Source organism: Natrix helvetica (assembly GCF_964273705.1).
Source record: "Natrix helvetica genome assembly, chromosome: 3".
Lineage (NCBI taxonomy): Eukaryota > Metazoa > Chordata > Lepidosauria > Squamata > Natricidae > Natrix > Natrix helvetica.
In genome coordinates, this window is record NC_138549.1 from 29,426,115 (window position 1) to 29,449,077 (window position 22,963).

General features: G+C 37.8%; 1 protein-coding gene across 1 annotated transcript in view; it reads right to left on the reverse strand.

The window, feature by feature from the left end:
- The window catches only part of NALF1 (NALCN channel auxiliary factor 1), a 477,447-nt gene that overhangs the window by 335,144 nt on the left and 119,340 nt on the right, over positions 1–22,963 (reverse strand). The gene's annotated exons all lie outside the window — the stretch shown is intronic.

The following is a 22,963-nucleotide window of genomic DNA, read 5'->3' on the forward strand; positions in this document are numbered from 1 at the left end:
GCATTTCCTGAAAACATGGCATTCCTAGACCCAGATGTATATGAAAACTACTTTCCAGCTAAAAACACTCTCTCAGAAGAAGAGCTTCTTGGTGGAACATGATCATCTTAGATTCATTATAGTATGGGAGAAGATCTGGATTTAGGAATAAAACTATTTTTGTTGCTTTGATTTGAAAATCAGAAGGGTATTCTGCTGCCAACTCATAATGTCTTTTGATATTTTCTAGATTAACATCATGTAATGGGCATTTTAAACATGATATTTGAAGGTATGGAAGTTGATCACCTTGGCCATTTAGTAGTGAGGTGTTTCAGAGTTCCTTTTTGCTTCTCCACATTGATAAATATCCCCAAGAGACCAGTGGTGAGATAATTTAGGGGAACTGGAGACAAGTGTCATTAATATACTGATGGTGTCCAGCTGCATTTTCCCCTATCAGATTAAGGTTCTGTGGAGAAACAGTTTACAGATCTAAGAGCTGAGGAAATTATCTCCTCTAAAATATAATCTTTCTTGGGTGCTTTTATCTGTTTCATCAAAAGTCCACATAATGTTGGTAATTTGCATGGACTTCTTTGTGAACCCAAATATAGAGCAAATCAGCATGGCATTCTTGGAGAAGTCTAAAGGTCAGACAATTGTATTTATTGTGTAAACAAGATTAATGATATATTTGCATTACTTTGCATTATCAGAATGCAAAATGACATAAAAATACAATTCACATCATTTGCACAGCGATAACAAAACACACATGACATTATTTTTGATGTCACAGTTGTTTCTACAGCCTACGGTAAGCTGGGATGCTTTGGAGTAGCTTCAGTGGCTGCCAAGGGCAACTCTACTTCATCAGAGTGGCTATGTTCCTATTTAAATTACTACAACGTGCTCTAACTGTGACTGCCTTAAGAATGATACTGAAATTGCAGCTAGTGCTGAATTGAACCAATAAGCAGCTTCAGTTATGCCCTGAAAATATGACTCCTTTAACGCGTGTAAAGAATGGGGCATATTCACTGATCACATTTCTTTGTCTCTCTAACCTACATGCCTCCAGTTGGAAAGTCTGTAGAGAACTTGTGTTCACCTGAAAATGAATATAGCTTTCTATATTTTTGCAGACCTTAATGATGCAGGATCTCAGATCAGGAGAAATATATCATATTCATGTATATTTTCCCTCCAAACTCCAGCTGCAGTAACTACAAGAAGGACAGAAAGAAAAGATCATCTTGCATGTCTTCTCTATTTTCTACTAGTTTGAATCTCTTTTTGTTTTGAATATTATGAAAACTGATAAAAGTAAACTTGTTATGGACCACTGGGTATAAAAGAACCTGCACTGGTTTGGTTGCCAATACAATTAAGTTCAAGATGCTGATCATGGAAATTAAAGCTTTAAATCTTGGGAATCAATAAGGTGCATATTCCTTTTGGCACAACTCTACAAAAATGCTCAATAGTAGTAACTGTGAGAGGGATCTTGGAGTTCTAGTGGACAACCATTTAAATATGAGCCAGCAATGTGCAGCAGCTGCCAAAAAAGCCAACACAGTTCTAGGCTGCATCAACAGAGGGATAGAATCAAGATCACATGAAGTGTTAATACCACTTTATAATGCCTTGGTAAGGCCACACTTGGAATACTGCATTCAGTTCTGGTCGCCACGATGTAGAAAAGATGTGGAGACTCTAGAAAGAGTGCAGAGAAGAGCAACAAAGATGATTAGGGGACTGGAGACTAAAACATATGAAGAACGGTTGCAGGAACTGGGTATGTTTAGCTTAAGAGAAAGAAGGACTAGGGGAGACATGATAGCAGTGTTCCAATATCTCAGGGGTTGCCACAAAGAAGAGGGAGTCAAACTATTCTCCAAGGCACCTGAGGGTAGAACAAGAAGCAATGGGTGGAAACTAATCATGGGTGGAAACTAAACTAGAACTGAGGAGAAATTTCCTGACAGTTAGAACAATTAATCAGTGAAACAGCTTGCCTCCAGAAGTTGTGAATGCCCCAACACTGGAAGTCTTTAAGAAGATGTTGGATAGCCATCTGTCTGAAACGGTATAGGGTTTCCTGCCTAGGCAGGGGGTTGGACTAGAAGACCTCCAAGGTCCCTTCCAACTCTACTATTGTATTGTATTAAAATGACATCCCTTTTGTGAGAGGGCCAATAGCATACTACAAAATTCCAGTTGTGTTTACATGATCCAATAAGTGAGGGCCATTTTTTAAAATGAAGCAGCACCCAAAATACCTTCTATCCTCACCCTAGCAAATATTAATAACTCCAGAGAAGTTTTGGTTTGCTTCTTATATTAGTGATACTTGCTCAGGATTCAGTCTGCTGCCTTTGGGATTATATTCTATGTGGGGATGGAAGAAATGCCTTCTTGGCTATTTTATCTTTATTCATTCATTCATCATTTTTATATCACCCATTTCACAAGACTTTGGGAGGTGCATAAATAGACAGTAGACTTCTTTTGGTAATGTCTGGTGCCAAAACGTATATAGCTATTTGTTTTTAAATAGTTATGCTAGTGCAAAAAAAGAATATTTATAATATTAATTTTTACATTTTAAAAACCACACTATCCCAATATCCTCGTTAAAAATGATTGAACACTAATAAAACTGTAAGGAAAAATTTAAAGAGTTTCAAATACTACTCAGCATTTTTTTTAAAAAAAAACTACTGAGGGGTTGATCTATATTTAAAGTCTCTTTAGGCATCCACTCTTTATTATACCAAATGCAAAAATTAGCTGCTATGAGTTCTGCAGTATGCAATAGCAAGATCAGCAGTGAAAGCTGCACATTTGTAAGTGAAAGCACAAATATAGAAGATAGAAACAGCTACTTTAGATGCAAAACCGCTGTTCAGAGGTTGTCAATGATCTTAGCAAGAGGTTATATTTGGATAGCAGTTCTGCAGCATAGAAGAGAGGAGAGCTGCTTGGATATTGTTCGAGTACACACTGCGGATGTTTGCAACAACAAAAATCCTGCCTGATGGTGCAGCGGCTCTGTTAGTTGCAGGAGTTGTTAGATATTAACCTAGCCTTGTAGGAATTTAACCACTGAATGCCATAGGAATGCCATAGGAACAATCTGTGCTGGATTTTAAATGGTTGAGAAGAGATGATACTCGGAGGGAGGGAGGAAAATATATAAGGAGGGCAATGTTATAGAATTCATTGTTGTCCAATTTATAATTATACAAATTGGAAAGGAGTAATTCTTCAGCAACACAGAGAAGAAAATGTCTTATATTCTAAGAGGAACCTCAATCACTTTGAATTGCCTTTCTACGGCTATCATTAACAAAAAGAATTTAATATTACTTCTATTATGCATGTAAACCAAATAATGCAATCCAGTATGTCTATGAGCCAGACTGCAGTTTATTGTTGGAGTTCATTGGGAAAAGGACCCACAACGTGATTTATATATTTTTCCCTTTACATTAAAAATGTAGAATTATGATGAGGATATTTCAATTTATTATTTTATTATAGTAAATACATTACACCTATGACATAATTTATACTATAATGTGGATTAATATATTAATTATCAGCTGATATGAAAACAACTTCTGTAGAAATATATTTCCACAAAATTGGATTGTTGCAATATTAAAGTCGAAATAAAACACTGCAGTTAACCACTTTTATAGGAATTATAAAATGATTATTTTGATATTGCCGGGTTTAATTTTTAAATTCCTATTAAAGGCTTCCCATTTCTTAAATCTTTAAGAAATCTGTAGGCATCTATAGACAACTGCAGTTTGTGGTTGTGATTGACTTGCTCATCAAAGACCTTCATGGCTATCTACATTGTTGCCCACTATTCTTTAATTATGAATGGGTTTATTACATTTTACGATTATTAAGGATGAGATGAAACAAGATTTTAAGACCACCATGGAAACTTCAGGTGGTCTCCGTCATCATGTTGGTCCCCTTTGGGTCCCAGATTATAAAAATTGACAGAATGTCCAACGATCAATAAGGAGAATGAATTGGTTAACAGTGGAATTTTATTACTAATGCCCTATTCAAGCATTGCAAAATCAGTAAGATTACATGAGTATTACAACACCTGAATGCAGCACAAACATGTTGTCGAATTAGGCTAGCTTAATTGTTACTGTTTGTGTATGTGACATATAATTACTAATTTGATGGTAACAAAGGATTCCATAGTGTTTACTTCATTATTCCTCTGAATCCAGTGTTTTGGTTTCCTTTGTGTATATTTGTGTATATTTGTTTTGGTATCTGAAAATAAAGATACTGAACTACGTTTTTGAACTTTTCCTTGTGTTCACTCCTGGACCACAAATAAATGTTAATTGAATTTCCCTTCTACATTAATATATATATTGTCTGAGTAATGCATTTATAGGGTAGATACATTTACAGAGTAAGTAAATGTAGCTTACAGGTATTATAGAGAGATAGTTACGGTATATAATGTAGCCTATACCAAAAGAAGCAATTCTCAATACATTTGTTGCTCTGGAAATTCAATGAAAAGGTGTTATTTCGCTAATGTTTTCTTTGTAAGCCTTCAAAATGCATTTCTTTGTCCACTGTCAGAAATAGAGTAATGGAGTATAAGAGGTTTTAGTCTGAATTTAGGTTATTACAAACATAGTGGAACTTACATCCAAGTAAACATGCAATGGATTATGCCCTCATATCGAACAATGGTTAGATCTAATGTCATTTTCTATCATCTTTGCTTTATTTATAAATGTATATTGCAAAAAAAAAACCAACCCTGAAAATAATCTACAACTAAGCAATTGTCAGATACCCATAAAGTATAACTTGTGAGTTTCAATTTCGACCAGTTCTCAGCATTTTTTATTGCATTCTGCTTCTCTCCCAGTCTCTACCCAATTTAAACTGGGATAATTTTGGTCTCCCAAATCTGAATCTGGACAGATATTCCAAAGGTAGGGCAGAGATTCAAGGTTACAGAGATCAATTAATGCTATTGTAGAGTCTATGCTAACTTAACAAATCAATCAAGCATTATTGTTAACAACTGGCCATTCACACTAATCAAAACCACTGAACTTGACAGAAATACGGCTGGTTCCCAAATTCTCTCTGTTTAGCTCCTTGGTAGATTAAAAAGAATTAAGAGCACTGTTAAGAGTTAGCTATTTTCAAAACCATTATTTTGTTCCCAGCAGAAGCCAACTACTTTCCCATCATTAATACATGCCTTGAATTATTTCCCCTTCCTTTTAAAGAATTCATTTCCAAAGTACAATATATACAGGAACTCCTATTCATCCATAAAGAACAATATTCCCAAGAAAAAAGTAGCAAATGCTTAACTTGAGATGGGTTCCTGGTTTGTTCCTCTCCGTCTCCACACAGTATTCCTGGTAATACTATGGAAGTGGCTTTTCACTGTTTTCTTCATTTATTTTTCAAGTTTCAGTCAAGACCTCAAGCCTGACTTTTCCAAGAAATCTCTCAGCTGAGTATTCATAAGAACTGACTGGTGTTTTTTTTTTTTTCCCATAATAAGGCAAAATTGATCATGTCCTTCCTAGCTGGGTGTTATTCACCATTAGCCATCACCACTTCCTCTCTGATTTGCTACTATTTAATCGCATCATATTTGGGGAGGTTTTTTGGGCTACTTTTTATACACCAGAGAATTTGCGGAATAGTACAGATTTTTCAGCATGCTATTATATGCAACCTTTTTTACTATAGATTTGCATGGTTGTAATAGTTTTCGAGAAGCTTTGCATTATTTTCCTGCATTGGATTGCAATGTATTGTAAATATAGATGCCTTATGTGGTACTAAACTTCTCCCATACTAATTGGTTTAAAGGTTTATTGAATATTGAATGTTATTAGCTACAGTATCTATAAAGGGATAGATCATGTTGACTGGCGATTTAGTTAGACTTAAGATCCCTGTTGTTTATCTTTTGATTTAGCTTCCTCACTTTCTTCCTATAAATTTCAGAGTCAAAGTTTGAAATTTCTATTCAAATTTCTATTGCTTATATATTTTGAAAGATTTAAGGATTTGGCCTGAGGTACTTTTTCAACAAGCATTTAAATGTTGGCAAAATGTTTAAGATACTTCAAATTGTGTTTTTGAAATGTTGATTATATCACTGCTTCACGGATGCAGTGAATGAAGGTAGTGAATAGCTTCACTTTGATTACAATACAATAGAATTACTTTAGGTTTTTTTTTTTAAATTAATTGATCAATAATGAATGCAATCATATTAAAAAAACAAAGCATGAAAGACATGACGAGCTAGAATAACAGATTATATTTACTTACATTTTACATTAATTATTTTTATAAATAAATCAAGGCAGCAAACATACCTAATATTCCTTTCTCCTCCTATCTTCCTCACAACAACCCTGTGAGGTGAGTTGGGCTGCGAAAGAGTGAATGGTCCAAAATCAGCCAGCCTGCATTCATGCCTACTCTAAGGCAGGACTTTGCTTTTAAGTCTCAGAAAACTCTGAAGACTTAAAAGCAAAGCAGTCTTCAAATGTAAAAACATATTCTTACAAAAGAATAACATTAAAACAGGGGGGGGGGCTGTTTTACTGATCTCTTTGAAACAATACTATTAACAGTATAATAATTTTTGTAGCAGTGACATACTTTAGAATGTCAGCATTCCAAATATCATGCAGAATTAAATCATTTTCCAAGGCAAAGTTATCCTTAAAGCTCCAATTTAATAAGACAGACATGTTGGCATTATGCTATAAAATTTCAACTCTATTTTACATCCTGTGGGTTCACCCAGTTGAAAGTTCATATCTTTCCCCACACCCCATAATTCATCACATGTTCCAATCATCATCTTCCACGCTGGAATCTACACCGCTCTGCTTCCGGTCAGGTGTCGAGGTGCGGAGACAAAAGATGACCTTGGCTTCTATAAAAGAATGACAACATACATTCCACAATCCTACTCCTTTCTATTCCCCCCTCCCAACTACTACACTATTGAAACACATAGGAAATTATAAGAAAGTGTGGCAGGCCAAAGATTCTTAAAGGAACCTCTGCAGGCCTGACATAGAACATCTGATTTGCTAATAAAGGGCCAGAAAATAATGATAGAATTCCACAGTAGTACAGTAAGTGGAGAGATCCTTTCAGAGTTATACAATGAGGAAGAAATTAAGAATGACCCATTCATCTCTGATTATTACAAATATAGGCATAGTTTTTCCAGCAGCACCATTGAAACACTCTTCATTTGCTCACACAAAATTCATGCTACTCAAATTAGCCACCTCTAATCATCCCCAAAAATGTTTAAAACAGATACGCAGGTTGCCTCACACAAGTCCTCTGAACTTCAAATCAGATGTGGATTATTGTTCCACAATGTCACCTGTATTTGCAAGACCCCAGTTCCATGATGTCAAAATCTTTCCTGAACAGATGATACCATTACACTTTCCAGTGCTATACAATTTTAGTTATTTTTCTAAGCAGTAAATAAGATCTTTCCCCAGGTTTATTCAATTCAAATATCCTGCTGTTGTTTTTCTTGGGTTCTCCATGGAATCTTTTCATTTTACCTCAAACTCATCTTGCCTAGTGTGCAATTTCCTAGGACTTACTATAGCCAGGCTCCAAAATGTGGATGACTAGATAGCAGTTAAGAATTAAATGTTTTCTATAACTCTTCACTGTTCATACAGATTTTTGCATTCCCATTCTGGCAGACTTAATTTCTTTCTACAAATTCTCTAAAAAGGAGCCTTCTGGAAAGATGGCAAGCTGTCACCTATTGTGAAATACAGCTGATAAGAGTGAAATAAAAAAGTGAAAAGAGGCTAAGTGATTTTGTATTCTTTCTACCTGAATCACTCCAGTTCATGCTATGTTTTTTTTTTTTTTTTTTGAAAAATAAAAATCAATTCATCTAGTCTTTATAGTTTCTGGAACAAATCAAAATGCTTCTATCTACAAAATGTAAGAATCGCTACCGTGCAATCAAATTGAGTGTATATCTGATTTTCCCAATATAACAGCTATTTCCATGCTATTTAACTAAATAAACTTCCCGGCTATGTTACTCAGCAGTAGAGCTGGAAAAAAAAGTCCAGTGGTTTATGTTACAGTCACCTGCAAGCTGTATTTGTCTTCCAAAGCACTATTCTTGCTGTATCTCCTGCAACAGAGTATCTTGCTGTATGTCCTCCGACAGATAGATGATAGATAGATAGATAGATAGATAGATAGATAGATAGATAGATAGATAGATAGATAGATGGATGATAGATAGATATATAGATATAGATATATAGATATAGATATATAGATATAGATATATAGATATCTGTCCTAGGTGAATTAAGTGATGCTGTGAATGTTCTTTCATGGTGCCTGGAGATTGTAACAGTATGTATGTAATGGAGTGGCTGGAAATTGGGGGGGGGGGGTATCCATGGGTCTACCATCTCCGGTCTTGGATGGGATCCCATTTCCCATCCGGATATGGTGTGTAACCTAGAGGTCGTCCTGGACTCACAACTGCTGATTAATGAGCAGTCGGCAGTCACGGTTAGAAGAGATTTGCACAACTTTGTGTTAGGCACCAGTTGTGCCCCTTCCTTGATTGAGAGGCTCTTCTCTCAGTCACTCATGCCTTGGTCATTTCCTGTATTGAGTACTGTAATGAACTCCACATGGAGACCCCCTTGAAGATTATTCAGAAACTATAGCTAATGAAGAATGTGACTACATGAATAGTTTTGGGTGTTTCAAGAACTGTACCTGTAACATCTCTGTTGTGTGAGTTGCAATGAGTGCCAGTTTGGTTCCAGGTCCAATTCAAGTTATTGGTTATCATCTTTAAACCCCTTCATGGTATGGGGCCAGGTTACCTGGGGAGCCATCTCATCCCAATTGCATTGACCTATCCCACTTGATCAGGCATGGAGAGGGCATATTATTGGGACACCAGTTAGAGAATTTTAACTGGTGGGGTCTAGGAAGGAGTCTTCTCTGTTGATGCTCTGGTGCTGTAGAACATTTTGCCTCCAGAAGTGTTTGAAGAGCTGGCTCTGCCAACTCATGGAGATCAAAGAACAGCATGCAACTCTAGATGGTTAATGGCATGAAGGTGCTCCTTCTTCCTTTAAACTTATTTTTAATTCTGTTTTTAACCCTGTATTAAATTTTATTTCTTTATAATTTTATACATTTTACTGGTAAACTACCCAGAGTCACCTAGATAGTGAGACGGTTGGTATCAAATTTAATTCAATAAAAATTTCTTCCCCAATTGCAAGTCATGCTAATGTACTTTCCATGACTGATAGTAAGTTATTAACTAATAAATAAAATTAGTCCAAGTTTACTATATGCTGATCCCCCATTTTGGATTTACTCTATTATACCATGTTTGTTATCAATTCCTATAAATTCTGTTTCCATGAAACTTTGGAGCAAACACAGCCTGAAGAACTGCTCTTTGCTTCTCAAGTCCATGTGCATCCTTCCACTTGTTTCCCAATAGTTTAGACAGTTCAAAGATGGTGTGAGATGCTCTGCTGCAGAAGTGCTGATTACCCTAATATCTTGCATCAGGAAGTTGTGTTCCGTCAACATAGGATGCACTGATGTGTATCAAGGAGGTAGCCTAGCAACCTTCTTGCTCCAATTGGTTCTGTCTTCAGTCTAGTTGCTGACCTCTTTGCCTATCTCTCAGTCCTCATTTTCCTGCAAGTGAACATTTAAAAAGAAAAAAAGATTAGGTGACTGGTCAACCCAGAGAGGTTGAAGCCTTTGAAATGGATACGTTCATTGCTTAACACATTTTGGCTTTAGTACTTTTGCAGCTTAACTATCAAGGGCCTTGCCTAAAGAGTGGTGCTTCCAGAAAAGCTCCGACTCCTTGTGTTCTTTTCACATTCATGGTAGCTTATGGCTGCCACACAGCTAAACTATTTTCTCTATAAAACTGTTTTTATGCTAGCTGTACAAAACTTATAAACCACTAGGGAACAGCCAAGCCCAAAAATCTAACTCTTTGCTGCCACCTAATGGTCAATAGGTCAAACAGTTGAATCATCGTTTCAAGTTATTCAAGTTAAAGTGAAGGAATCAGTGGGGACAGGAAAAATAAGAAATGCAGTACATTATTGAATAATTGGAGCACTTCATGTGCTGGATGATAGTGGATGGATTTGAAATTTCAGCTGAGGGGATCTACATTCACAGCAAAACGTTGCAAAATGCTGAATAGACAACAACACAACGTTGGTGTCCTGCAAGTCAGAAGATTCAGGATGGCATGATTTTCTTTCTTTTTTTTTTAAACAAAGTTTTATTGGTTTTTTTTAAATTTACAAGGGATAAGGTAGTGGAAAAAGTATACAAATTTTGGCAGTTGCAAAGTGTGGTAGGCGCCCCCTCCCTCCAAACTCATAGTATACATCTGGGTAAAAGTCATTAATACATAGTCATATATAGTCAGCATATTAATTCTGTTGGTACTTTCAATCAATTTAATACATAGTAGTATATAGTCCACATGTTAATTCCATTGGTACTTTCGATCAGTTTATGTCAAAAAGATTTTCTTATTCATTTTTGTGATCTGAGCTTTCTTGGTATTGCCCCATCTCCCCCCGCCAGCAGAGCTCCGGCCACTCCCGTGTCCTGCATACCTGTTGTAGGATCTTCTGTTTTTTCTAGGTGTGTTTTGTTTTTTTCCATAAAGGCCTGTGCCTCTATGGGTGTGTTAATTCTAATTCTTGTCTCCTCCCAGAATATTAACATACCTTCAGGCATCAACCATCTGAACCACACCCCCTTCTGGTATAATTTATTTGCTAATTGCGAATAGTTTTTTCTTTTTCCCCTCACTTTCTTGGGGATCTGCTTCAGAATGGTTATTTCCCTATCATGGTATGTCAGGGCTTGCCCCCTATGTGCACCCAGAATTTCGTCTCTTGTGCTTTTCCTAAGAAATTTAATATGTACCTCCCTGGGTACGTTGTGTGTTCTGGCATAGGCTGAGTTCACTCTATAAACCAGATCTATCTCCCATTCCATCTGTTGTTTTTCTTTATGAGTATATTCGGCCAAAATATTTATCATGATGTCCCTTATGTTTTCATCATCTGCTTCCATCACGTTTTGAAATCTAAGATAAAAGGACATTCTCTCAAATTCTGTTTTCATTTGTTGGGTATCAAGTTCTTTGTTTCCCTTCTGCACCGCTTCCACCCCCTCCCTCATCTCAGCCGCCCCACCCTCCAAAAGGTCCAGTCTCTGTGAGTTCTTATAAATCTGGGCTTGATTCTCTTTAATTTCTTCTTTCATTTCCTTTAATTGTTTCTTAATTTCCTCTTGTCCCTGTAAAAGTTGCTGGAGCATTTGTTGCAAATCCATCTCTGTACTTTTAGGTTGCATCAGGTCTGTTATCTTTGATTGTGTAACAGGGCTGGAAGTTGCTGATGTCGGGGCAGAGGTAGCAAAGCCAGGCTTTCCAAGAGGTGGTCTTTTAGGAGACATTGTTTATAGAATAAAGAGCTCAGTCAGTGTAGAGAAAGGACAGTTAGAGCGGCAGAGCAGCCAGATGAGTCCAGGAGGCAGAGGGTCCAGGCAGGAAAGAATTTCTCTAATCAGCCTGGCAATAGAGTAAAGTTTTTCACTCCAGGGAGTTCAAAGAGTAGCAATCCACAAGAGATTTATCTGAGTAGCATGGAGACAAAGACCGGAAGCCTGAATTTTTAAAGGTGGAGTCAGGTTTCACAGTTCATGAAGACAACGGAAGTGTGCCATCTTGCCCGGCCAGCTTCGGGTTTAGAGGCATAACAAAGTTTTCAAAGTTCCCAAAGTTTTCAGATCATCAGTATATTATGGGGTTAAGTTCAAAGAAAGTCACTTTAAGCAGGGGTGTGGCATCATTGGTTGGCTCTCCCCCCTCCTCCTTCCCCTGGAGCTGAGAGCAAAATTGTTCCAAGCCGCCTGTCCAAGGGGGGGGGAAATCCCCCTCCCTCCAGCCGCGCCTCCCAAGTTAGCCAAAAGAAAAAGTTTTAAACTGCTGAGAGGTTCTTCAATTCAATAAAGGGAGTGGAGGGGGGTATGCGCCTCACCGCACCGCCGCTGCTTCCTTCTGCTTGTTCATTCTCCGCACGGCATTCAGCGAAGACGCCCACGCATCCTCCGATCTGCTCCCCGGTGCCTTGGGCGAAGCGGGGGACCTCCCGCCGGCCGCCGCCGATCCAGGGATCCCCCGCGATGCCGCCCCTCCGGCAGGACGCCTCTGCGGGGCGTCCTGTGCCCCCCAAGGAGTGGAGAAGCCCACCGAGGAGCCGGAGCGAGCAAACACTTGCTCGTCGCTGGTGGCCGCCGGAACCGGAAGTCAGGATGGCATGATTTTCTATCAGCTTTGGGATCAGTGGTGGGTTTCAAAATTTTTTAGAATCTCTTCTGTAGGTGTGGCTTGCTTTGTGGGAGTGGCTTGCTGGCCATGTGACTGGGTGGGAGTGGCTTGCCGGCCATGTGACTGGGTGGGAGTGGCTTGCCAGCCATATAATCGAGTGGGAGTGGCTTGGCAGTCATGTGACTGGGTGGGCGTGGCCAACTTGTAAAATGTGGTGAAACTCACTTAACAATGCTCTTGCTTAGCAACCAAAATGTTGGCTCAGAAACTCTGGCATTTGAAGCACACAAGTCTTAAAGCTGTCAAGTTACAAGATCCTTGCACCCCTAATCCTTTAGGAAAAAAAACCCAGGAGTGTTCAAATTTGACAGCTTTAAGACTTGTGGACTTCAACTCCCAGAATTCCTCCTCCAGTCATGTTGGCTCAGGAACTGTGGCATTGAAGTGTGCAAGTCTTAAAGCTGTCAAGTTACAAGATCCTTGCACCCCTAACCCTTTAGAAAAAAACTCCAGGGGTGTTCAAACTTGACAGCTTTAAGACTTGTGGACTTCAACTCCCAGAATTCCTCCTCTCGCTCTTCATCTTGATGATGTGCGGACAGGCGGGGGGAGGGAGCTGGAACCAGTTCTAAACGGCACTGTGGATTTGTGGAACCTCTTCTATAGAAGAGGTTAGAACTGGCAGGAACCCACCCCTTTTGGGACAGAAGGAGACTAGAGCAAAGCAGCTTATTGGATGTAGCCTCCACTCTATATCACTCCTCCCAATGTATTTCAGACATTGTTATGCTGCCTCGTCTTGCTTTAAGATCTTCATTAAGCCACTGTCATGAAATCCACACTTGCTATTTAGATTCATTGATATCCTCTAGGAGAATTACTGATCATTCCCCCTATTCTGGCTCAGTCATACCAGCTCACAGTTTCTCTCTTAGGAAACATTAATCCCAGTTCTGGCAACAGTGCTATTAAATAGACTGTAGTCCTGAGGAGCCAGCAAAACTGAAGGGTTTTATTTTCTCTGCTTTACTGAGAGAATTAAAGACTTAAAGTATATTTGTGACACCTAATTTATTTACAAGTTTCCTTTTTATGAAACTCAAGGTGCAAAATTTATGATAGTAATGTCATTAAAATCCACTGAGAAACTGTAATACCAAACACTTGAAATTCTAATGCAAATATCAATTTTGGGAGAGTTTTGAGAAGTTCTTTTGTCTGGAGAGATTTTTTGATTGCCCTAGCTTGTTTTGTTGCTAACAGTTTAAATACACTTTTAAATGTACCTTATCTTAAATGTACATTATACCCAAAGGGCAAGACATTTTCCTGGATGATAAACCAGGGATCTTCAGGGACCTTCGGGAGGCTTCCCTGAAGGCTCCAGAGGACTAAAAACGACCCTTGCATGCCATGACAAATGGCTCCATGTGCCGCCTGTGGCACGCGTGCCATAGGTTCACCATCCCGGGCCTATCCATTAGTATAAAAATAAAAACGACCTGCAAGCTAGCAGTTTCCCACATCAGTCCCATTGTTTTTGCTTTAATGAAAATAGGGTCAGATGAGCTAAGAGACAGGCAATTTAAAGAGTTCCCAGTGTCAGAGTTTGCAGCAGACAATCACATCCAGAAAGCTCACATAGGTAACTAATTCAGCAGGATTCATTAACTTCTTTATATACATAATAACACATGAATAAATGTACAATACCAATGGTAGGTTCTTCCAACGTTGTAGTAGTTACAAGCAAAATAGGCAGAGGAGAGAACAGTTTCAATTCAGAGAGCAGACCAGTTTTGTTTCCAGCACAGAGCTTAATACAGACAAAGAGAACCCCCTCTTAGGCTTAAACTAAGCCTAAACCACGCCCAGGGGCCTAGCTTTTCTCCAGCAAATACTGTTTCAGTTTCTAAACAGCCCTCATTGGCTGACTTAGTTGCTATGCCTATTCATTGGCTGACCCTGTTACCATGTCTCTTCTAGTCATGAATATTCTGACACCCTTTCTGTAGGAGTTCTACCTACCCCATTGGGCCCAAAAGGAAGAATATGCTCCAGACTGTAGTCTCAAATTTAGATGTTGCAAGATTAACTTGAGCCCACATGGTTTTTGCTAACTTATTGCAACTGTTTATTCTCAGCTGCAATTCTATGCTTTCTTCCCGTCAAGATTTTCATTTACTGCTAATATTTGTATCCGAGATTTTAAACTGTCTTAGCTGCCCAGAGTCGCTATTGAAAGCTGAGTGCTTGTAGAGCTTGAAGTAAATTACATAAATAAATAAACTGGCGCTGGAAGTATCCACAGCCAGTAGGCTGCCTACCCTGATGTAACCAATATTACAAATGTATTTCAAAATAGCAATCACCATAAACCATTAAATTATCATCAGGGTTTTTTTTCATAAGATTGAAAGGAACAACAACAGTTTTAGATTTCCAACAATATTGTCAAATCATTTTTATTGTATTACTGGGTCCTGCCTGCCAAAATAAATATATAGTTCATGTTCCAAATATCAGTGGTCTATTTTGCTTGAAATCAGTCACATACTATTTTACTAGTGATGAAACCACTGATCAGTTCTAAGGACCACCATGCTCAACATAGAGCATTTTTGAATCACTCTAGTTGACACCTAACTAGATATAATTGGCCAAAGACATATTCACCTTTGTTTTAAAATACTACTTGGTTTAATAATCTTAACTATTAAGTATAGGGGATAGATAGTTTTTATTTTTACTTTATATCTATTAATGTTTTAGATTTATCACCTGGGTAACAACTGTAGTAGCACAATAACAGAAGAGTGAATATTGTATTCTGTGATTTATTTTGCTAGATGTTAGTATAATTTTGTATTTACTCGCTTCACAAGTTTTTGCTTGTTTTGTTCTTTTAAATTTTGCTGGGCTGAATAAATATTATAGACTGATTGGTAGCCTCTTGTTGACACAAAAAACATTTCCACCATAGATTCCACATATTTGTCAAGGAACTGCCTAAGCGTTCATACACATATGGAGAGAGCTGGGAGCAGCTTACAAAACAGCTGGTAGCCCTGGAGAAAGACAGGTGTTTTAATGATGTGAAGAAAGTTGTTGTGTACCCATCCCTGCAAGTTGCGAAGTGTCAATTTTAACACTGGCACTGCTCTAGAACTAAGCATTAATGAAAGGGAAGTCCTTATGTTCAAAGGACATTTAGCAGGAAAAAGCAGGAAAACATTTAGCAGGAAAAAGCATTAGATCTGCCCTTCACTTGAGTCTAACAACCTTAAGACTATGCAAAGATTCTAAAAATTGAAAATCAGTCAGGGACAGTATGGAAAACAAAATAAAACTAGAGGATCTACTATTATGCATGTTTCTTCATGAAAAATGAAGCTTCACCATACAGTGACTATGTAGGTCAATCTACATAGGATTCAATTTCTTTTCAAGCTATCAGCACTCAGGTTTTAGGGAAAGAATTGTGTTTCTTTACACAGAGTACTGTTTGCTTGCTAAGTATTAAATACCGGAAGACTACATCATAGAATCAGGATAACATAAGAAACCACTTGTGGATTTTTGTTACAGGCTCATGCCACACTTAGAGTGCATTGAAGTAACAATATTTCTGCAAAGTTAAAGTTTGTTACATTAAATGGAGACTTCTACTTTATTTCCCCTAGATCAAACTCACGTCTTCACAGCAATACGTCACATGACGTATTGGGACTCCCCCCCTTTGCTAAACCGGGTGTGGGCGTGGCCAGCATGTGACACATCGTCCCATGGGCCAGGAGTTTGACCGCCCTGTGCTAGATTCCTTTCAATAGCTTTCCCCTTTCCTTCTTTTACAACCTGGGTTTCAAAGTTCCTCATACCTCTCCTTCCTATTATCTCACTGTAAAAATTATTTGTTTAATCTTACAGGAACTCTTTCAGCATGGCTGGATTTCAAATAAAACCAGATGGCAAAATCCATTTCCTATCAACATGGGGAGGGTGGGTTAAAGACAACAAACAATGGTTAAATTGAAACAGAAATACAACAAAATCATACCAGGAATAATATTTTCCAGTCAAAGAGATTATCAGTTAAGGTTAACAAGCAAAATCAAGAAAGCTATTAGAAAAATTACTGCTTTTTTCTTTCAAAACTAAGTAAGGAAAGGAAAACAGATCAGTACAAAGGGAGGGGGGGAAAACAAGAAAACAGAAATGGGTGAATATAGTAACTACTGGAATTTTATTACTAATGACAAGAAAAATATTAAGTACATTAATTAATAGAATTTAGAATACGAAAAGAGAAGAGTTGCCTGAGTATAAATATTCAGGAGAGCAGTACTAAAAAGGAATTCCATAAAATCCCCATGTCTATAAATCTTTAACTGGGTGAAACAGAGCATCATATTATTTTCAACCACAAAATATCTCAACTGCTAACTTACAGAATGTGTTCAAAATCCAGGAATCATGACACCAGTGGAATGGAAATTGGCAAATTTCATAAAACATTTTATAACATAACAATTATCTATAACATAATACAAAATGCCATGGGTTCTTTTACATAGATCCAATTAGTGGGCTACAAAAACCAAGAGAGCCAACAGAAGCAAGCAACATATACACACAAACGCAGCTGCTCAGTGTTTATAGCCAACAATTGCTGTGCTGGTTAAGGAGAGGACTTAAAGAACTGGACAATAGCAGCACAGAAGCTGGCCAATTCTCGTAATATCATAAAACATTTCCCGTGGTCAACGGCTGATTTTTGACTGTGCTATACAGCTCTACATGGGTTACTTCCAAGGCAGATATAACTCTGAATGTCTCCCATAATTTTTAAGAATTTTTCCCAGGACATCAGAAGCTCTGTCCTTGTTGAAGGCATTGAAGAATCTGATAAGGAATCCGGTATCTCCAGATGATCCAATGAGGCTCTCTAGTACAATATTAAAACTCTTGTGTATGTAATCTTTAATTGGGCAAAACAGTTCATCATATGGTATTTTTGAATCAAGGTACCTCAAATGGGCTAATTTACAGAATACGCTCAAAATCCAGAAGCCTTGATCCCATCGGATAAAAATTTGGCAAATTTGTTGTGGCTTCAATGCTGCCACTCTGCTGCACTGCTGCCAGGAATCTCAGTACACCGGTCCCAATCTAGCCTTCTGGAAACTGGGTAGACTGGCTCTTTCTTTGGCTGCTGGAAATCAGATGGATTAGTCCCATCCTAGCCATACAGAGATTAGGTAGATGAATCCCAACATCAGCTACTGGAGAGCAGACCCCGGGTAACGTGGTTATTTATTTATATTTTTTGATCATTCTGTTTCTGTGTTAAGATAACAAAATATCTCTAACATAATGATCCAACAAGTCTCAGATTATCTAAGTCTTGGACACGTTTTAGGTTACTAAAGATTTATAAATAAAATGCAGATATTTGAATTCATTAAAAAAATCTGGATCAAAATCTATATAAAAAAAGAGAAAGAAGAAATGTGGCTGAAAAATGTTGCTTAAGCTTGTTATGGTCTTAAATAAAATCCAAAGTAGTCTGCAAATTGTTGAAGAATTGCATTAGACAGCAACAATATGTTGGATTTTGGAAAATACAAATCCAGTTGTTAAAAGTAAAAAAAAATGTAAGCAAGATCAGGGAAATACAGATGTCCCTTGCCATAGTGTTGAAGACAGTCTTAAATATTGTCCTTCTTTCATATATATGCTGCTCCTATCAATAATGACTCTGAATAGCTTAGTTATCCTACTTTCACTTGTTAAAATACAGTATCAATAGCATACAACTATAATAATAATAAAAAAGACCAGGACAGAAAATAGCTCAATGACTCAATTTCAATGCACATTGAAATTACAAGGAAGATTAACCACAACACTTGATTCTAAAACCTGCTATAAAACCCAAGTTTTGAGTAACCTTTCAAAAATCCAGCAGTGTAGAAGCCACCTGGATTTGGGGATGATGCTATTCCAGAGAAAGTTGTTTAACAGAACAGTCATGCATACTGTACATTTAAAGGAAAATGTGGTTGCCTTCAAAAGGTACTACTGGTACTAGGCAAAAATATTTATGACCAGACATCTAGCTATAACAATGCTACCCTAAAAATAAAATAGTGTACGTGAAGTGTGTGTGTGTGTGTGTGTGTGTGTGTGTGTGTGTGTGTGTGTGTGTGTATGTATGTATGTATGTATGTATGTATGTATGTATGTATGTATGTATGTATGTATGTATGTATGTATGTATGTATGTATATATATATATATATATATATATATATATATATATATATATATATATATATATATATATATATATATATATATATATATATATATATATATATATATATATATATATATATATATATATATATATATATATATATATATATATATATATATATATATATATATATATATATATATATATATATATATATATATATATATATATATATATATATATATATATATATATATATATATATATATATATATATATATATATATATTACATTTCTAGACCGCCCCCACTCCCCGGAGGGACTCGGGGCAGTGTACAGGCATAAATTTAAAACATATAAACAATCAAATACATAAGTAAAACCAGATTAAACAGCCGCTGTACAATTTATAAAAATTAAAAAACAAACCTTAAAACCAATCTTAAAAATTTAGAAATAGGACTGAGGTGGGATAGGTGGAATTAGGCCAAGCCGGCTAGCTGGAATAGGTGGGTTTTGAGTTTCTGACGGAAGGAGCGTAATTTCAATGTGCAACAGCATTTCTTTATGACTTTGAACATTTGCACCTCTTTATTTGCACTCCCTTATTCTTTAGGATGCGTGTTATATCAATGTTGCTAATTCCTGGCTACTAAAAAGTACTGAAAATGGGAAAGAAAAATACCACATAATTATTCCCTCTATGTCTGTGATGGCAAACCTGTGCCATGCAGAGGCCTCTCTGTGGGCACACACACCATCGCCAGTTGCTCTTCTGATTTCCGATGCATGCATGTGTGCTAGCCAGCTGATCTTCACATGTGCCGGAAACCCAAAGACTAGCTGGCTGGTGTGCATGTGCGCATGAGCCACTTGGTCTTTGAGTTTCCGGCACTCTGGTGCGCATGTGTGTGCTGGAAACCAGAACACCAGGTGGTGGGTGCATGCATGCGTGTCAGCCAGCTGGTCTTTGAGGGGCTTTGGCATGCATGCACACATGCACATTCTGGTTTGGGCACTCAGTGCCAAAAAGGTTCACCATTACTGCTCTACGTGATACCCTTTTTATAAGATTAGGACATGCACAAGAGTTTGGGCAAGTGCAACTATCAATGCAATGCAACCTTAGTGGCTCTTATATTACATTTGTATGTTTTAAAGCTCCAAACTATAAATATCTATTAAGTATAAAAATAAAGTAAAAGTGCTTAAACTGGACTCCATTTTTTAAAATTCAAAGCACACACCACCTCAAAACTAGTGCTTCCATTTATTATGACAAAATTTAAAATTATTTCCTCAAAGGCAATAATGTAAGTAGAACAAGGTTATGTGGCTTTTACATTCACAGCAATCTTTGAGACTTGGCAATCTATATATTTGAATAAATGTAGAACTGTAAAAAAAAAAATCTAACATCTTTGCTTGCCTGAAAGCATTGAGTGCAGCCTGATTCCTCCAAGCTGATTAAGTGTGAATTATGCCACCTGTAAGCTGGAAAGCAACTATAGCCTAGATAACTTTCCAGATGGAATATCTAAGGTAGAATCAATTGTACAATATTTTCAAGCCAATACGTGCACTGAGAAGAGCTTCCTTTTAAAACTAGTTTAAATGCAGCTCAGCAGCTCTATTAAAAAAAGATATCAGTGTCCAAAGACAACTGTAGGAAAGATACCCTTACTTTGCAAATAAGGGCTTCCAAATATATGTGGAAACAATAATCCAGTTCTTATAATGTGTGAACAGAGCACTTCTTTCATGTGCTATGTTTTATTACTAATTAATGGTACTAAGGGTATTTCATACAGTGTTTTGAATCCAGAAAAAAGGGTTTGATTCCTAGAAGGAGGAAATGCTATTCTAACAGTTCAGGTTGATTTCTCATCCATTATTTCATTGACAAACCAATACTTCTTATCTTAGAATAATAGCTTGGAAGATAACTGTGGTAATTCAGTTGTTTCGGTATAATACCCAACCCTTTAAAAGCAGATATTATCATGTTTTATTTTTCATTTGCAAGTGAAAACTCGGGATTTTACCTCCTGATCCTTGACATGTTTTCCAAAGTCTACTTCGGTTCTACAAAACTTTTTTGCAGTACATTTTTTTTCATTTTAAAAGTTTTGGTTTTAAAAAGGATCAAAAGGTTGACCCAGAAACGGCAAATTACAGTGCAACTCTAGGTACTGTAATATATCCTTTGCTACATCCATATAATATACAAAAGTAAGATTAATTTTAGATTCATCCAGGACTCTAAGGTACAGTTAAAACATTTGCATCCTGAATCAGCATCTTATGATCCACTGAAAGATATTGTACCTTTTTTTCAAAAAAAACAAAACCCCTCCTACACTGCCAGTACATTAATATTGGAACATTGCTATCATGTTGACCTAGGGGCGACTAGACCAGTGATGGGGAACCTTTTTGGCACCGAGCGCCCAAGCCAGAATGCACATGGGCATGTGCTCCAGAGCCCCAGAAACTCGAAGACCAGCTGGCTGACATGCATGAGTGTGCCAGCCACCTGGCGTTCTGGTTTCCGGCATGCACATATGCGCCAGCCAGCTGTTCTTTGTGCATGCCAGAGCAACAGAAACCTGAAGACCAGGTGGCTAACATGCACATGCGCACCGGCCAGCTGGCCTTTGGGTTTCCAGGGCTTTGGCACACGTGAAGATCAACTGGCCGGTGCTTATGTGCGTGCCGAAAACAGAACACCAGGTGGCGATGGTGCACGTGCCCACAGAGAGGCCCACATGTGCCATAAGTTCACTATCACAGGACTAGACATACCCAATTCCTGCAATCCTTCATATGTTTTAGCCTCCAGCATCCTAATCATCTTTGTTGCTCTTCTTTGCACTCTTTCTAGGCCAGTGGTTCTCAACCTGTGGGTCGGGACCCCTTTGGGGGTTGAACGGCCCTTTAACAGGGGTCGTCTATGATCATCGGAAAACACATATTTTCGATGGTCTTAGGAACTGAGACACCAATGTTATAGTTGGGGGTCACCACAACATGAGGAATTGTATTAAAGGGTCATGGCATTGGGAAGGTTGAGAACCACTGTTCTAGACTCTTTTTATTTCATGGCAACAAAAACTGGATGCAATATTCCAAATATGTTCTTACCAAGGCATTATAAAGCGTTGCTAACATTTTACATTATCTTTTTTTTTTGAAAAAAAAAGTTTTTTATTGGTTTTACAAAATTTTAAGGAAAGGGGTAATGGGTATGGGTGCAAATTTTGACAGCTACATCATGCAGAAGACGGTATTCCCCCCAAGTCTCATAACCTTTACAAAATGATAAACAAAATGTTATTGCTTAACTAAAACTTGACAGCTTATTTTTACATTGTATCTTTCAATAATTTCAATCATTTACTTTGTATCTAACAAAAAGATTCATTGTATCAGCAATTGCAATGTTTTTCTAACTTACTTTTGTGATCTGAGTTTTCTCATTGTTGCCTCCTCCCCCCCCCCCCCCCCGCCTGCCAGCAAAGCCTCGGCCCCTCCCTCCTTCATATCTTGTGTACTGTCTTCCGCTTTGTCTAGGAGAGCTTTGTTTTTTTCCATGAAGGCCTCCGCCTCCATAGTTGTATTAATTCTAACTCTGCTGCCCTCCCAGAAAATCAACATACCTTCTGGCACACATTTTACATTATCTTGATTCTAGTCTTCTGTTATGGCAGCCCAGGATTGCATTGACTCTCCTGGTGGCTATAGGTGATCAAAATACAGATACTTAGTAACTGACTCATATTTATGATGATTGTTGTGCCCCGGGGTCATGTGATCACCTTCTGACAAGCAAAGCCAATGGGGAAGCCAGATTCACTTAACAACTGGATTACTAAAACAACTGCAATGATTCACTTAACAACTATGGAAGGAAAAGTCATAAAATAGGACAAAACTCTCATAAAAAATGTCTCATTTGGCAACAGAAATTTTGGGTTTCCATTGTGGCTGTAAGTCGAGGACTACCTGTACTATTCTTTTGCTATTACTATCTGTGAGAGGACAAAATGGGCAGCACCTGTGCTTCTGCTGTTGCCCTGCCTTTAAGGCCTCTCCCTAGCCAGCACAGCAATTGCCGGAGGTAATATTGGTTGGTGGCTAATTGAAACAGCCCAAAGCAGTTAGAAAGAGATGCTGTTCTCCAGAAATAGGACATAAGAAATTGTAGTTGGAACAGGAGGAGTTGCCATAGAAATGGGAAAGAGTCGAGTGGTGAGCAGGC